This window comes from Lepidothrix coronata, unplaced genomic scaffold (assembly GCF_001604755.1).
Source record: "Lepidothrix coronata isolate B3197 unplaced genomic scaffold, Lepidothrix_coronata-1.0 Scaffold0, whole genome shotgun sequence".
Taxonomy (NCBI): Eukaryota; Metazoa; Chordata; class Aves; order Passeriformes; family Pipridae; genus Lepidothrix; species Lepidothrix coronata.
Window position 1 is genome coordinate 8,837,996 of NW_016690180.1, and position 11,788 is coordinate 8,849,783.

The 11,788-nt window shown below is 36.6% G+C and overlaps 1 long non-coding RNA gene across 2 annotated transcripts in view; it reads right to left on the reverse strand.

The window, feature by feature from the left end:
* The window catches only part of LOC108492111, a 7,377-nt gene extending 1,993 nt beyond the window's left edge, over nt 1-5,384 (reverse strand). Inside the window, exons 1-4 of one of the 2 annotated variants that reach the window (XR_001873023.1) lie at nt 5,275-5,384; nt 4,695-4,762; nt 3,642-3,710; nt 2,301-2,368 (exon numbers count right to left, since the gene is read on the reverse strand). This is a non-coding gene — a long non-coding RNA (uncharacterized LOC108492111). The remainder of the gene's footprint in view (nt 1-2,300; nt 2,369-3,641; nt 3,711-4,694; nt 4,763-5,274) is intronic. The other variant, XR_001873008.1, reaches the window with a different exon arrangement.
* Between the last annotated feature and the right edge of the window lie 6,404 nt (nt 5,385-11,788).

Here is an 11,788-nt window from a genome sequence, read left to right on the forward strand (position 1 = left end):
GGCAGAGAGACAGAAGAAGATAAGGAGCAGCAAAACAAGAGAGCTGGCACAGAGCATGACTAATCTCTATGGACAGAGTTTTGGGGCAAGAACTAAGACAAACTCCCCAAAACCCCTTGGAGACCCCTCCTAGAGAGGAGAGGTAGTGGATTCCTGCTTGAGAGGAATCTTGGGGTGCAGCATGCACTGCAGAGAGAGAGCTGAGAAGTTCAGGCGTCCTGGAGCTGGACTGGGACGGCCGAATGGAATGCAGAGGAGGGCTTTACCCCCCAGCTGCTGCTGCCAAGCTAGCAGTTTTGAGACAGAGCACTGGAACTCTGCAAGGGAGCTTGAATCCCCTGAGGATAGGGACTGTCACGAAGACTCCGTGGTGAAGCGACCTTTGTCCCAGTGAACACAGCCCACAGAAGAGAAAGACCCTCACTTGGAGTCAAAGGGCTGAGAGGGGCTTGGAGACCCCCTCGTGTGTAACAATAAGAGGTCCAGCTACAGCTGCTGCATGGAAGAGAGAGAGAGAGACTGCTACCCTAGAGAGACTTCTGCTCTGAGAGTGGAAAGGATCTCTTCCTTCTTCCCTCCTGGACTTTTATTTGGAGGGAGAGGAGATTTGATCCATTGCAAATAATGATTTATCATAGGAGAGATAGTTAAGATTATGTATATGATGTATTGTAATATTTATTTGTACAGCGATTGTAATATAATTCCCTTCCCCCCATATTGAGTTTTGTGCTGTGTCTGGAAAACCCATCTCACACTGGGTTGAGATGTGGGAGGGGGGCTTGGACTCGGGATTTGGATTTTGGGGCTCTCAAACCACGACAACTTTACAAGCAATGTTACAAATTTGAAATTGCTCTGCAAGTCCCAGTGCCTAAATGAAACCCCAAAATGAGCTCACATGCTTATATCCTATATATATAATATATGCCATGGAGAGTCAGTGTACCTTTTTGAGATTTAACAAAAGAAAGGGAAAACCACAGTGAAATAAGTCATAATAAAGGTATTGGCAGGGAACCAAAGGAGATTAAATTTTAAAGGCCATGAATGTAATTTTTCTAAATTCCCATGTGGGCTAATGAGGAGATTTTAGAAGAAAAAACCCAAAGGAGTTTCAGGGTATACCACAGAGAAGGTGCACTACATTTCTCAATGTATTGTCCAAAACCTGTTGTCACTCAACACTAGGTCCAAGCTAGTTTCTCTAATGTATAAACATGATATAAGCCTATTGTAGCCATTTGGAGTTGGCTCCCTGCCAAGTCACCGAACCACACTGAACGTTTTTCCCTCTCCCCCACCTTTTGAAGGAGAGGGGAAAAGAGGAAAAAAATAAAACCAAAAAACCTGAAATAGATTGAACCAAAGCAATATATATATATATATATACATAAAATTACAGAACTATATACATACGAGAAAAGAGAACCCCAACACCCCAAAACTAAAACAGAAAAGCAGATATACACAGTTAATAGAGAGCTAACAAACAAAAGAATCTTGATACTTTCCTTAAGAAAGTAGAACTGTGCCATTGGACCTCCCCTCCCGAGTCGGCAAAATAACAGGCCTCACAGGCCTGACCAGGCCTCACCCACACACGAGCAGGACTGGCCACAGAGACCTGCTGTCTTCAAGTCCAACGGAAGAGAAGAGGGAAGAAACTCCCCTCTCCTTCTTATTTTTACTTTTTCTTATATAAAAAATAGAATGGAATACTGGGATATGGCACTTCCTTGTTTTGATCTGGTTAGGCTAAAGAAGGCCTAACACCAAACCATCACAGCCTAAAAATACTAAAACAAAGCAAATAATGAATAATCCAAATACGTTAAGCAGATAAAGTACTTCCTATATAATATCTTGGGCTATCAACCACTGGTACCAAACGTTTTCCAGTAGAGTAAGGACATTGAAGTCTTGAGATTTTCCTGCATATCTACAAGGTTATTGGTAGTGACTCCGTTTAATTATTCTGTCAAGTTTTCCTTTTAGTTCAAGACAAGAACATTAGTTGAATTGTCATATAAATACATGTACTGATACTCCCTTTACTATACACTGTTTATTAAAGGCATTCTTCTAAATTGTCCATTTCAATGCATCACTACCTGTGTGACTTGGGTGAGATTAACTCAGGCAACATCAGTAAAATATTCAAAGGGGGTTGAAATCAGTCCTAATGTACTGAGCTGATTTAGAGGATTGTGGATCTGGTCCCAAATCAATCATTGCTAAAAAAGAAAAAGGACATGCAATAGACTTTTCACTTTGAAAGACCAAGAAAATCTTCCAACCTTTTCTGTGTATGCTTCTGAGCCCTGGTCGTGTCCAACTTCTTAGGGCTTCTATGTTACTCACATGCCTTGGTTTTCCCAGAAAAGAAATAATCACATGACCAAGCCTGAGAGTACAGCTACATCTTAACAAGGTTTTCTCTCTAGATTCACATGGAAATAGAAACATACATTGCAATATACGCTTAAAATCAGGTTAGACATATATTACATTATATCATGGCATATATTATGAAGGAATCGTTTTCTCTTTCTATATATAAAGTAAACTGAATGTTACATTATGGTAACCTTTTTTTTAGTTCTGCTATAGTGTGTGAGATTTTTTTATTACCATCAAGTATTTAAGTAGCTGCACCTCAACATTTTTTCTTCAATATTTGACTCCTTCCCCTGTTCAAGTCTTTCTAAAATATTAATGAATAAACTGTGCTACTCAACACAGTACTTGATTCTGTAGTCTGTACGAAACTCTTGTAAGTATTAAAACCAAGGCACCTATGTTTAATTCAATATGCTTTAGCCAAGCAAGAGGGAGGTCTTAAAGTCCAGAGAAGGTTTGACAAAGACCAGGATTAGCATATCCATCAGTCTGAAATTGTCAGCCAGTGGAACTTGAAATAAATAATAGAATGAATTGGATGAAAAAGAAATTACTAGAAAAAGCTGGTCTTTTCAGAGCCATGGAGAAAACAGGGCTGAGTCTTTCTCCATCTTTGGGGTTAGGGTAGAGAAAAGAGGATGTATCACTGCATTTAATTTTGCAATTGCTGAATGAGAAGCTAATGTTATGCACTTGCAAGGCTGCTTTTTAGTTATTTTTTTTTAGCTGCAAAATAGAATTACCAATTTGATAAATGCTCTATTTGGATGGAATATAAGGTTTTCTTGAGTGTATAGAATGTTATCTTACTCATTTTAGCACTAGTCTCTAGCTTTATCTGAGAAACAGTATCTTGGATCAGAACACATTGTTATTATTAATAAGAAAAAATATAAAGGGCAGTATCATTAATTTACCAAGGAGTAAACTGGTATATGGTTTCACGTATCAGATTCAAACAGACAAGCATATATTATTTGCAGATAACAACCTCTTACAAGCAATTTCTGAAAAGCAAATTTGGAACAAATTAATTGTAGCAAAATCCCTGATAGATTTCTTACAGCTTCTATTTAATAGTTAATCACCAGATCACTCCTTTGTACATCAAAGCTCTCTATGTCATGTGGCCTTGCCCTGACTGCACATCTGGGTAGACAGGGGGCATTCCTCTTCCCAGCTCACTCTACTCCCTGCTATCCCTGTGGGGGAGAGCTAAGCAGAGCAGAAGGACTCACCACTCCTCTCAGACTTCAGCCCACCAGACCAGCAGTGTCACAAGGACCTCACAGCTGCTGCTGAACTCTCTGGCATATAACCACAAAGTCAAACAAATCAGACACAGTTAGGCCCACTTAAAGTAATATAAATAATCCTATAAATGACTCTGTAGCTAGTAAACCTCGAAAGCTCTCCAATGTGCTTGGGGGCTGAGTTAATTTGGTACCTAGCACAGTAAGAAGGCCCTCTTGCTTTCCCTTAGTGCCCTGGCCCCAAATGGAAGAGCAGCGCTGGAACTCTGCCATGACCACACTGAGAGGAAATGTAGAAAGAGCAATACCTAATCTAAAATTAGTGAAGTACGAGGCAACAAGGAAACAAAATCAAAATTAGCAAGAGAGGGAACCAGAGTTAAAATAAATTTCTACTGGGGAGTTCCTAACAAACATCATGTTTAAGAAATTAACCAATTTGCAGCAAAACAAAAAGAAGCAGAAATCTCCAGTGAAGCTCTGGAAAGAAGCAGTTTTTAAGAAGTTTGTAGAATGATATGGGTGCAATTCAGACATTAAAAAAAAAATCAGGGTAGATATCAGAAGTATCAACAGAAAACACAGAAACCATCTTTGCAGAGTCAGAAGGTGAGACATAACAGGTGAGCATACACTCAGAAAACTGTAGAAACACAGGGCTTTTCTGGACTGGGGTACACTAAACTACCTGTCTGAAAATACATAATTGCTGTTTCGCTCAGCCTCTCTATAGATCTGCACTCTGCAAGGATACCAACACTCCAGACAGTTGATTCTACTTTTCAGCTCCATGAGTTCTTTATGAGTCTACTTATCTGCCCTTATTTTGAAATGCAGGGCTAGAGATATTAAATTACACTTTGGAAAAAAATATATATTTCCCATTCCCATGTAACTCTAAAGTGCTGAAGATACAGAGCTCTCAGTGAAAGTCTCACTTGAAAAATGTACACATTTGTTTTGGAAAGAACTTTTCCTCTGTTTCAATCTCTCTAAAATGGTGGATGTACTAGAGAAACATAAGAATTGTTCACTGACCTGTGGAGGTTTATCCTATTTGTTTAGCTCTTTTCCTATTATTATAAATGGTGCTGTCAAAAGCCTTCCTGTGAAAATATAAGTAGAACATAGGCAAAAAAGAATATTTTGGGCACAGTATGACAAATACCAAACTGAAAACAGAACTTAAAACAAAACACAAGATCTCATTCTTTCTAATAACACACATTTATTTACTCAGGACAGATTTTTCAAGGGAATAAAAGACAGCTCAAATTGAAAAAAAACTATTTTGAGAAACTATACATCACATAGCTGTACAGTTATCATACTGGCATGTCTGTCAGAACTGTATCTGGAGGCTCATGTGACTGAAACGGAGCCAAAAAAAACAGATATAAAAGCCTGGGCAAACATTGCAAGTAAAAAAGAAATTTAGGAATATTTTAGAAGACATCAAATGCCAATTACTTAACATTATTTTTGTTTCAGATCTCTGTAACCTGCATGCATTTAAAAATCAAGATAAATGCATTAATCAAATCTTGATTGTAAAGCAGAAGGACTTTTTTTCATAAGTCACCAGATGGGAAAACATGCAATGTCATATATTCTGTACCTCTGCATGAAGAAATCTGCTTTATTTTGTTTGAAGGACTGAACTGCTAAATTTGCTTACTCTCCACAGCTGTTTTTCTCCAAAAGGAAAGGCTGTTAAGTAATGGTAGAAACGAGCTGAAAAGCACGGAATCAGAATAGCTAGTCAGCCTTGTGTATGGCTGATTATGTGAGAGGGAGAAAGAAAAAAATAAGAATGGATGTCTTTGTATTTTTTGTTATAAGAAACAAAGTAAAGCATGATTTGTATTAGGACTTTTGTACTTGATTTGACTGCAATTTAAAAGTGATTCTGAGATCATGGCAATCTAAATATAGAGATATTTACTATAGATGAAAAAGATCTATTTTTAATCTGATGCAAAACATAAGAGCATGGAAAAAGATTTAATTTACAGCATTCATAGACTCAAGCTGCCGTGCGTGTGGTAAAGATTAAATAATTGAATAAAGACTGTTAAATTAATACCTTTGATAACACCCTTAAAATTACTATGAATCAAAAATATTTGCACTAACTCCTTGATATTTGAGATATCATTAAGACACAAAAGTCTTGATACCTTTTCTCATGGGTGAATTTCAAGTATAAGATGGTTCTTGAGTTTATTGATGGAAAATACAACTTTAATTCACTCAAATGGATAATAGATATGTATCAGTGTTGTGATTTAACCCCACCCAGTTGCCCACCCACTCCTTGAGCAGCAGGATCCAGGAGAGAATCAGAAGGGTAAAAGCCAGAAAACTAGTGGGTTAAGGTAAAGACAGTTTAATAGGGAGAGCAAAAGCTGTGCTCACATGCAAAGCAAAACAAGGAATTAATTCACTGCTTCCCATTGGCAGGCAGGTGTTCAGCCATCTCCAGGAAAGCAGGGCCCCATCTTACATACTGGTTACCCGGGAAGACAAACACCATCACTCCAAACATTTCTCCTTCTTCCCCTCCTGGTTTATATACTTAGCACGAGGTCATAGAGTATGGAATGTCCCTTTGGTCATCTTTTAATTTCATTGACTCTCCTGCATATATCCCCACTGATTGCATATATTCCCACTGATTACAAATGGAGCCTTGAACAGCTGGTTCAGCCTTAAGTTTAAATTATAAACAGCTGGTAATAGATAAGACTTAATGACAGATCTTGTGAGTCTATTCAAAACACTAATTTCTGGCAACAATAATTTCTGGAAAAACATTGTCACAGTTTCATCTATTTAGGTAAGCCTGACATCATTATCCCTATGGTCTTAAAGTTTGATAGACAGTAAATGAGTTTAGTACAGTCCTTTTGTTTTAGTTTTTCAAATTATCATTTTGAGCTGTACAAAAAGGAGGCATTTTTTGACTGCTAAAAAACGGTGAGTTTAATCAAACAATACATGAACATTCCCAGCAGCTTACCACAGTTAGAAATGTAACTTAGTAAAACTAGGAAAACTTTTATGAATGGAGAAAAGATGCATTGATAGAACTCCTGACCCACTAGGGGTGTGAGATCATCAGCTATCTTCTCCACAGGATCTCAGGAGGGGGTGGATGTTTAAGAAGTTCCCAAAGATCTTTGTAAAGGTTTTGTAAGGATTGTGGGTTATCAGATTCCTGAGCAAGCATACAGGGTTTCAGGGAGAAGCTTAGTAAGTCTCCTGAGTTTTGCAAGGATTGAGGAGAGTTTCAACATACTCCTGCAGAGATTTTATAGCTTTGTGTGACTGTTAAATCTAGAGAAAAAGAAGTCCACCAACTTTCATTTTTTTCCCCCAAAAAATCAGCAAGATGAAAAATATATGGGTTTCCAAAAATTTTACTTTTTGACCTTTAGAAACAACTGGTTTTGCTAATGGTAGTCCTCTTGCCCTGAATTCACTGCTATATGTGGCTAACCTCAACTTTGAGATGATTAAAGGCTTTTATTTTCTCCTTGTCCTCTGGTCAGGGACACTTTAACAAGTTCCAGCTACTTACAGAGCAGTAGCAATGCTATCAAAGGAGATAAGCATCACTTTTTTTTCCTGTCATGGTTATATGCAAACTTCAGGCAGCCAAACCCTTACACTGTTTAAAGTTAAATTTTGTGTGTGCTTATAGTCAGAGAGGGAATGTTTCTAAAGTGAGAAATGCCTCTCATTATTTCTGAAGACAGACAAGTCTTTGAAGAAATAGTTTTTGAAGTCAGTGTTTAATAATCTGAAAAATCATGAAAATGCTGTGAATTCAGCACAGGAATATTGTACATAAAAGCTACTTCAATTTTTTTTAAAACATCTCTCTTAGGTTCAAAAGTTCACTTCAGTGACATTGTGTAATTAAAGACCTAAAAGTCTGGATGATTGAAATACTCTGGGGTGTAAAATTGCAGAGAAATACTGGAAGGCAGCCTTAACTGAGATATTTTAAAGACTGAATTTTTGCTCCTCTATATGAAGTCAAGAATATCATCTTATAAGAACGCACAATGAAACAAGGAAAGAGATTTTTTCATACTCTTTTTGATGCTCCAGAAATATCTGGTTCAGGTCACCTCAAGTTTCAGTGAAGCATTTCTCTAAGAACATTTATATTATCACAGTTTTAGAAGACCCAGTGTTTTGGCACTATATAGACCCTGAAAGAAAAAGAAAAAAAAAGAAAAAAGACAAAAAAAGGGGAAAAAAAAACCTAAAAAAAAAAAAAAAAAAAAAAAGGGGAAAAAAAAAAAAAAAAGAAAGAAAAAAAAGGCATTCCCTCCCCAGAACTGTTTTCAATCCAGTCCTGAAAAGAGAGAAACAGTGACTTGAAATGACTCACTAGGGTCACTCCATTAGTCATCAGCAGTGCCAAGAATAGAAAACAGGTTTTCTCATTCCATGCCTCAGACCTAATTTGTTAGACTATATTGCTTTCCAGTCAGAATGGTGTCTGTGACAGTGCGTAATAATATAATGTGGTTTTCTCCTTTCAACCCCTTTTGTCCTTCTCCAGACTAAGGCTTGCATACTTCCGTTCAGGTTTTCAATACTTAAAATGTAATTATTTCACTTTAAAGATACCATCACAGCACTACTCATATTCAAAATGTTGCATGAAGCTGCAAGTGTCCCTTTTCAGTGAATTCTGAGTTAAGTAGGAAGAAAATTACTATCCTCTTTACTTCAAGTCATATTTTCCTTTGATTTACTAATCCATTTTGTTTTATCAGCTACCTGAGTACCCATTTGAAACCATTTTTATAAAGTAATTGTTTTCAGTGAGAGAAATGCATTTTACAAATTCTAAGCCATTCACAGAAACAGGGAAAAATTAAATTGGATAGGGTAGTCATGATTTTTGTTTAGAAAAAATAAAGGCTGTTGCTGCTCAGAGATCACAAACAAAAATGAAATCCTATTTTGAAGAAAGTTATATTCTACTTTCAGAGCATCAACAAAAAATCAAGGACCTAAATTAACTTCTGAAAAAATTAACCATCCACTTACTGTACGCAATACAACAGGAGCCATAATTCCTTACGCTGCTGCTGTTTTGTAATGAACTATTGTACTTTTCTATATTAAAAAAGGCTATGCTCATATGAAAGACAATTGCTCTGCTGTTTGAATGCAAATAATGTAATATTGTTCCTTACTTTGAAAGCAACTTTCCTAACCAAATAAACTGGCCTTTATCTGATGAGAATTTCAACATACAAAGTGATTTTTTAAAGAAGGCCAGATGATAATAATGTTTTCTTAGCATTATCTTACCCTTTCTCACTGAACAGTTGAGTCGGAGATGATTTTCTCTACTGGTGTTTATATTGATTGAATTAAATTCTTTGGTACGCTTTATTATGTACACAAGTCCTCGTGCTTTATCTGTATGTACAGTTTGTCCTTCTTACAGAATTACTACATAGAAGCTCTACAAGGAGGATAAACAGCAATAATGGAGCTTGTTTTTTTCCTGTACATATTTAATGAACTTCATCCAAAATTGTGACGGGAATCAGCAATCAGGCACAAAGCCACCCTTTTACAGCCTGCATGAGGGTCAGTAGCATTGACCCTATTTAAAGAGCAATTCAAGGAGACTGGGCAACTGAAGATACCAGTTGGCCTTTGTCTCTGACAGGGTTAAAATACTTAAGTTCTGGTGGCAAAGCAATTCAGAGTGGCCAGGTACTGACCAGCTAAGTTGATACCTACAAAGCTTTGGGTGGCCAAAACCACTTTATTGAGTTGTATATAATGAAGGGTTAAGTTCTCCATAGGATTTGTAGAAACAGCTAAAGAGATTGCATTTTGTAATATGAATATGTATTACAAGCAAAGTAAGTATAGTCTTTGAAATAGTACTGGTCAAAATATCAATTTCACTTGTTATGGGGCAAATCACTGAGGGGGTAAATCCTGTGAAGGTGCATATCAAACAACTTAGCAGCAAGTTTGTATTTTTCCTTCTCTGACTTTTCAGTGCTGATAAACACTTTAAAACTTGCTCACTCTCATTCTACCCATATGGACCCACTATGGTATAATTAACTTTCATCTCAGAGTATATATCAGAAGCAAATCAGTGATAGATTACATCCATGAGCTAATATTTGCTCCATTAGCTCTAGTAAGGATTGGAGCTGTTTGGGCATCAGAAGTCTTATTATTTTTTGAGAGACAGGAGTTTTTTAGTCCTTTAAAGGTCAAAGTTGGTCTGACAGTGGAGAACACAAATTCCAAAGTTTGCAGAGAATGATCCCAGTTTTCTGACTTTTGAAACCGAGCTGTTCAAGGACCGCAGCTTATATCAGTTTTATTTCCAGCTTGTAAGAACAGGTGTGGGTTTCACCTAGTCTTTCAAGCAGAGCATATTGTGCTTGACCCCATTCCACTTACAGAATAACATGCACTCATCAATTTTGAACCAAAAATTCACAAGTGAGTTGACTAGGTACCTATCCATTGTAATATCACTGCATACATTGTGATAACTCTGGTATTTGAAAATGGAATTATAAAATAGTTAATCAGAATTTAAATCCCTTTTCTTCTTGTGTGTTTATTGGGAAAAAAAATTTCAATATCTGCACACTGAAAAACTTACTATATTTGTCTATTAGACCTTCATTTTGTATTGCATTAATTGCCTTGGCCACAGGGATGTGTAACTGCTAAACCAATTGGCACATTCAGTTTGCTGGGGTGATTGATTCCTCTTTTCAGAAAATGTACAGTGAATTATGCTCACAATGTAGCATAATTTTATTGTTGCTTTGGTGAGGCAGTTAAACATTTGTTTAACACCTATTCATGCCAAAATGCTATGGAATAGCTTGTAAAAGACTATAGAATACATAATACAATTTAGGAGTCTGATTGTGCCTTTCATTTCCTATTCATGCGCACATTATGTTGAGTTCTTCTGTTGTTCTTTCAATACTTAAATGAAGTTCTCAGAAAGATGTGGACAGACTTTTTAACAGGGTCTGTTGGGATAAGACAACTGGTAATGGTTTAAATGAAAAGAGGGTAGATTTAAATTAGATGTAAAAAGGATTTTTTTTACAATGAGGGTGGTGAAACACTGGACCAGATTTCCCAGAGAAGAGCTAGATACCCCATACCTGGAAAGAGTCATGGTCAGGTTGGATGGGGCTCTGAGCAATCCAATCTAGTTGGAGACAGCCCTGCCCATTGCAGGGGTGTTGGACTAGATGACCTTTGAATGTTCCAACCCAAACTATTCCGTGATTCTATGACTTCAGCATAGAAGACAACAATGTTTTCTTCTTTCTTAATTTCCTGTTCTAATGAGTCAGATCCATATCATTTTCTATACAGAGCCAAAGATTTGTGTTTCTTTGAAAGTGATCAGGTCAAAAAGCTCTGAAGAGCTTTTATGACATATTAAAGGTAATTTTCATTATATAAAACTGGGGAATAGGTTGTCGTTTTTACAGGTTTCATTCACCTAAACTCCTTTCTAACATTGTGGGTTATGAAAATGAACTTACTGAAGATCATGCACTAATATGCACCTTTATATTCATTTATAATATCCTGATAAAGTAGAGGTAAAAGTTACACTTTCGATTATTCTCTTCCTCAGCAGTATTCAAGGACAGGTGGTACAAATGGGAACAAATATTTATGTTAAAACTGCAATATGTGAGGATAAAATTAATTCCATTCATCTGTGAACTTACAATAAAGAGAGATCATGTATAGAGTGCCTCATACAGAAAGTGAATAAATTAAAAGCTATAATGTGAATACTGTGAACTTATATGGCTCTGCTGTAAAATATTTATGATGAAGTTATACTTCTAACATTTTATTGTGCTTTTAAGAGCGATTTAAAGTTTTCTCAAATTTTCTTTCCATATTCTGAGACATGAGCTCTGCATAGAGAAGATACAATCTCAACTGTGTTGGAATACATTTAGTTTCTATGCTAAAGATCCATCTTTATTGAACTACAGACCTACCAGATCACTTAAAATTACAAAATGGAAACAAGATATACCATACATCTATATATATGTTTACATGTCTGTATGTGT